This window comes from Sinocyclocheilus grahami, unplaced genomic scaffold (genome assembly GCF_001515645.1).
Source record: "Sinocyclocheilus grahami isolate Dianchi unplaced genomic scaffold, SAMN03320097.WGS_v1.1 scaffold907.1, whole genome shotgun sequence".
NCBI classification, from domain to species: domain Eukaryota; kingdom Metazoa; phylum Chordata; class Actinopteri; order Cypriniformes; family Cyprinidae; genus Sinocyclocheilus; species Sinocyclocheilus grahami.
The window spans coordinates 495182-501493 of NW_015506086.1; the positions used below are offsets into that span (position 1 = coordinate 495182).

General features: G+C 50.7%; 1 long non-coding RNA gene across 1 annotated transcript in view; it reads left to right on the forward strand.

The window, feature by feature from the left end:
- LOC107564070 (uncharacterized) overlaps positions 1-6053 on the forward strand; it is a 36524-nt gene extending 30471 nt beyond the window's left edge. Inside the window, exons 2-3 of the long non-coding RNA XR_001606180.1 lie at positions 5436-5676; positions 5853-6053. This is a non-coding gene — a long non-coding RNA (uncharacterized lncRNA). The remainder of the gene's footprint in view (positions 1-5435; positions 5677-5852) is intronic.
- Positions 6054-6312: the final 259 nt, after the last annotated feature.

Here is a 6312-nt window from a genome sequence, read left to right on the forward strand (position 1 = left end):
AATTTATTTTATTTAAAACATTTTTTAATATAATTTAAATTGTAATTTATTCCTGTAATGACTAAACTGGATTTTCAGCATCATTACTCCAGTCTTCAGTGTCACGTGATCCTTCAGAAATCATTCTAATATGCTGATTTGCTGCTCAAGAAACATTTATATTTATTATCAGTGTTAAAACGAGTTGTGTTGCTTAACATTTTTGTGAAACATTTTTCAAAATGTATTTTATTTCTGTGATGAAACGTAGAACAGTATCACAACCGGGACTAAGAGGCACACAGGCAGGATAACGTTAAGTAGAGAGTTTAATCACAGGAACTTAAGAGAGGCTTCCAACCAAAAAGAGTTCAACATAGGCAGTAAGGGAAGCAAAACACAGTCTTATCTGGGTCGGCACTCCAATCCTTCGGCCGGGAACTGAGGATTCCTAGGGGAACAGGCAGACTGGAAGACGAGGAAACCAGGACAGAATAGCTTGCAACCTTGAGACCAGTCGATGAGTGAATGAGGTGAGTGAGTATTTGAGTGGTGTGGTAAGTGGGTGCAGGTGTCCGTGATCAGTAATCAGGTGATTGTGAGTGGGTGTAGGAGGCTGATTCGGCTGGTGAGGCAGGTGTTTCCGTGACATCACCCCCCCCACGGGCGTCTCCCGACGCCCGAGATTGACGGCGAGGACGACCGCGGCTCCTGGGAGCGGGGCGGTCTGGATGAGCCTGGTGGAAGTCGTTGAGGAGAGATGGGTCCAGTATGTGCTCTCTGTCTGCCCATGCCCTCTCCTCAGGACCGTACCCCTCCCAGTCTATAAGGTATTGAAGCCGGCCGCCTCGCCGCCGGGATTCGAGGATCTCCCTGCCTCGGTAGATGACTTCGTCGGGGACAACCTCGGGCGGAGGGGGGGGGTACCTCGTGTTCTGTGGAGGGAGGGAGAAGAGGATTAGTGAAGGGCTTTAGCAAGGACACGTGAAAGGTGGGGGAGATCCGATAATGGGCAGGCAGGTGTAACCGGTACGTGACATTGTTGATGCGCCTTGCTATGGGGAAAGGACCTATGTACCGGAGACTCAGCTTCTTACTGGGCTGCCGGAGGCGGATGTCCCGGGTGGACACCCAGACTTGGTCCCCTGGCTCGTAGAGGGGATTGTCCGACCGACGAGTTTCTGCGTTGGCCCGGTGCCTCCGGACGGCCCGCTGGAGATGGATATGTGCTGAGTCCCATACCCTCTCACTCTCACGGAACCAGTGATCTACCGCTGGGATTTCTGAGTGATCCTCGGTCCAAGGAAACAGGGGCGGCTGGTAACTGAGCACACATTGGAATGGGGTGAGTCCTGTGGTTTCCTAGCGTAAGGAATTCTGGGCGTACTAGGCCCAGGGTAGGTACTGGCTCCAGCTGTCTTGGTGGTCATGACAGTAGGCCCGAAGATACCGTCCGATCTCTTGGATCTTCCGCTCGGTCTGGCCAATGGTCTGTGGGTGGTATCCCGAGGACAAACTGACGGATGCTCCCAGGAGGCGGAAGAACCCTCGCCAGACCCTGGAGGTGAATTGCGGTCCTCGGTCCGAAACAATGTCCTCGGGGAGGCCGAAGTTCCTGAACACATGCTGGAAGAGAGCTTCGGCGGTTCCCAGGGCGGTAGGTAGTCCCCGCAGGGGAATGAGTTTGCAGGATTTAGAGAATCGGTCAACGACCACTAGGATGGTCGCGAATCCGTTGGAGGGAGGTAAGTCCGTAGCAAAGTCCACCCCCAGGTGGGACCAGGGACGGCGAGGGATGGGTAGAGGAACCAGTTTCCCCTCGGGTAGACAACGTGGCGTGGTGGTGATGGCACAGACCGAGCATCCCCTGACATACCGGGCGACATCCCGGGCCATGTGGGGCCACCAGTAGTGGCTCTGGAGGAGCGAGAGGGTTCGGCGGCTGCCTGGGTGCCCCGATCCCGGAGAGGTGTGAACTGAGTCCAGAAGGGTGACACGCAGGGTGGATGGGACATAGCTCCTCCCTTCTGGGCCTCCCGGCGGAGCGGGTTCGGTGAGAGTGGCGGCACGGATCTGGTCAGTGAGAGCCCACTGAATGGGAGACATGAAGATGGCAGGCGGCAGGATGGGCTCGGGTTCTTCGAGGGTCGGATCCGGTTGGTGTAGGCGGGAAAGTGCGTCCGCGCGGACATTCTTCGTCTAGGGACGGTAAGTGACCACGAAGAGGAAGCGGGTAAAGAACAGCGCCCAGCGGGCCTGCCTAGGGTTCAGACGTTTGGCCTCTCGGAGGTATTGCAAGTTTTTATGGTCGGTGATTGGTTGGAGGGTGCCAAGCACCCATTTGAGGTAGTGCCGCCACTCCTCCAGGGCGAGCTTGATGGCTAGTAGCTCCCGGTTTCCCACGTCGTAGTTTTGCTCCACCGGGGATAACTTCCGTGAGAAGTACGCACATGGATGGAGCACAGGGGGTTCACCTCGCCACTGTGATAAGATGGCGCCCACTCCCAGGGTCGAGGCGTCTACCTCGACCAGGAAGCGGAGATTGGGGTCTGGGTGTGACAGGGCCGGGGCCGTACAGAAGGCGGCCTTGAGCTGGCTGAAAGCCTGGTGGGCATCTGGGGTCCAAGTGAGGAGTTTGGCCTTCCGTCGGAGGAGAGCGGTAAGGGACGCCGCCATCTGGCTGAAGTGGGCGATGAAGTGGCGGTAGAAGTTGGCGAACCCCAAGAACATCTGCATCTCCTTGATGGTACTGGGTTGGGGCCAGTTCTGAATGGCTTCCACCTTCCTCTGGTCCATTTGTACTCCGGCCGGGGTGACGATATATCCTAGGAAGTGAACCGTGGACTGATGGAACTCACACTTCTCGGCCTTGAGGAACAGGTGGTGTTGGCGGAGGTGCTTGAGGACTTGGGTGACATGGTGACGGTGGGCTTCGAGCGTGGGTGAGTAAATGAGAATGTCGTCGATGTAGATGAGGACAAACCGATTGAGGATGTCTCGGAAGATCTCGTTCATGAAGTTCTGGAAAATGGAAGGGGAGTTGGAAAGCCCATAAGGCATGACCCGGTATTCGTAGTGCCCGGTGGGCGTGACAAAGGCGGTCTTCCATTCGTCACCCCGGCGAATGCGGATGAGGTTGTATGCACTCCTGAGATCTAGCTTGCTGAACACACAGGCTCCGCGGAGTTCCTCCAAGTCTGCCGGGACCAGAGGAAGGGGATAGGCGAACTTAACAGTTTGGTCATTTAGGGCCCGGTAATCGATGCAGGGTCTTAGGACCCCGTCCTTCTTGGCCACGAAGAAGAAGCTCGACGCTGCGGGTGAGGTGGATGGACAGATGAACCCCTGATGTAAGGCTTCCTGCACGTACTCCTCCATGGCAGCTCTCTCCGGGATCGACAGGGGATAGACACGTCCTTTGGGTAAATGGGGCCCCAGGCAGCAGGTCAATGGCACAGTCCCATGGCCGGTGAGGTGGCAGGTGAGTGGCAGCAAGCTTGCTGAACACGTCCTGGAATGCCTGATATTCGGGAGGAGCTGCCACTGGGACCCACAGTAGAGACATAGCCCATGGGTGAGTCTCCGAGATCGCTCTGAGGACAACAGGTGGTAGCTGTCCGTGATCATGGGCTCTGGTGCTGGAGTGGAGAGGCCGGGCGAGGCAGCGGCAGCGGGTATCGCTTCCATAGGGCACGCGGTTAGGTGCTGGGAGATGCGAACCGCCTTCTGGAGGAAACTGTCGAGGCCCACGGTGTCATCATAGATGGCCATCTGTCGGCGTAAGCCTGGGTTGAGGCCTCGGCGGAACACCGAGAGCAGCGCGGCCTCGTCCCAGCCGCTGCTGGCGACGAGTGTGCGGAAGCGCAGCACATATCCGTGGATGGATAGTTCGGCTTGCCGTAGTTGAAAGAGCTCCTCATGCACCATTACTTCCGTGGTCGATTGACCGAATACCTCCCGGAAGTGTTGAATAAAGCCCTCCAGTGAGTGAATGCACGGGCTCTGGCCCGTCCACAAGGCTTCGGCCCACTGCAAGGCTCGTCCCGACAGTAGCGAGATGATGAACGACACCTTGGCCCATTCGGTCACAAACAGGTGCGGTTGCATCTCCAGATAGAGGGAGCATTGCAGCAGGAACCCGCTGCAGAGGGCTGCCTCACCCGAGAAGCTGGCTGGCCGGGCCATGGGACAGGCGGGCAGAGAGGGGGTGAAAGTCCGACTGGGTGAGGGTTCTGGTGAGGAGGTGCTCTGAGGATCCATAGTCCGTGTTGTAATCCGTTTTGTTTTGCGGGACTGGTCTTCTGTCACAACCGGGACTAAGAGGCAGACAGGCAGGATAACGTTAAGTAGAGAGTTTAATCACAGGAACTTAAGAGAGGCTTCCAACCAAAAAGAGTTCAACATAGGCAGTAAGGGAAGCAAAACACAGCCTTATCTGGGTCGGCACTCTGATCCTTCGGCCGGGAACTGAGGATTCCGAGGGGAACAGGCAGAGTGGAAGACGAGGAATCAGGACAGAATAGCTTGCAACCTTGAGACCAGTCAATGAGTGAATGAGGTGAGTGAGTATTTGAGTGGTGTGGTAAGTGGGTGCAGGTGTCCGTGATCAGTAATCAGGTGATTGTGAGCGGGTGTAGGAGGCTGATTCGGCTGGTGAGGCAGGTGTTTCCGTGACAAATAGAAAGTTAAAAATAAATATTTTGTAACATTGTAAAGATATTTTTTGTCATTTTTAACCGATTTAATGCTAAATGTAATGCTCAATTTAATCCTTGCTAAATAACAAAACTAAATATTTCTTAAAAAAACATATTTTGAATGGTCACGTACTGTATATTACATATAATCACTACATATACACAAATAAAGTGACAGTAATGTTAATGAAATTAAACTAAAAATGCAATAAAACCACATTAATTTAAGTAAAGATGAAGCAGTATTTATTCATCTAAGTTTAAAACAACTTGAGCGGATTTAGGTGCCAAAAGTTTTACAGACAGTTATTAAAGGCATTTTTATTAAAAAAGACGTATACCCATTGCAAACTGTCCAAACTGTTTTATTGACCTCATAAATATGTCAATTATAATGCTAACCTGGGGATTACAAGTGTGCAGTGTGAAAACTTGAAACTTGATTAACCAGGATTAATTAGTAACACATGATAAAGGATGAGCAATGGGAAAAATGCAATAGGATAACCCGGGATTACATTTATCCATGGTTTAAATCCCTGGGTTAACAATTTCACGTGTGAAAAGCCCATTATATTCAGTTTGCCTGTTTATCTATAAACTTGTCAGTACACATATTTGTACACAAAATATACAGATACACACCTCACCAGTGTCTCCTGTTTTTCCCCCCTCAGATCATTTAACATTGTGTTTGTTTCCATTCCAGGAGAAAATTTCCTAAAATATATCTATGCATATTTTTCTTTTCTTTTCCAGGACTAAATTTGACATTTGGATACATGTGGCAGCCTCTTCTCTCTCCCAGCCTTCGTCTCTTTCTGTCTCCCAAGAGCTCCGTCAGTATGAAGAGGCCCGAGGACGCCATCTCATCTTCTCTCAGCCGGTGTCAAGCAGCAATCCTGCGGGGCACGTCCCTGCTTAATTCACCTTAGAGGCCCTCTCTCATCCCGACATTCCTGATCGCCTCATTTTTCCGGGTATGCCTCTCAGGGCTGAGGTAATTATTTCCAGAATAATAATAATAACAGACACATTAGTATGTTTAGCAGGCAGATGTATTGCTCTGTTCCCTTGCCTTACTTATATTTGCCTCTGAACTGAGTGACCTATTAGAATGGATTAATTCTGCTATTAAAAAAATTAAAGCACTTAATGACCCCTGTCTCTTGACAGAAAGGTGGGGAACCCGCCTGAGGAGGATTTCTTCAGACATCCCCCTTATATATCAAACTCCACGTTGGACACCAGGAGCAGCAGGTGTTAAAGTCTTCATTCGTTTCTGTCTTGGTTATGGATGACTTGGCTGTATGAAATTACTCAAATGGTGGCTGGCCATTAAATTCACAAGGAATCGGGTATACAGTAAATGGGAAGGGTGGAAAGAAAAATGAAGAATACTTGAAGAAAATGTATTATTATTTATTAAAAGTTCTGCTACATGAGGTCTTTTGGAGCATGCATTGTCTCCTATTATGAAATGTGAATTATTTTAAAATGCAGTATTTTTAACCTGGAAAGCCTGACACACAAAATAGTTTTGAACTGCTTATTGAAACTTTAGGTATGTTTCTAATCATTTAAAACACTTTTGTTTTGTATAATATTTGATGCATAAGGCTTTTATGGCCCATAT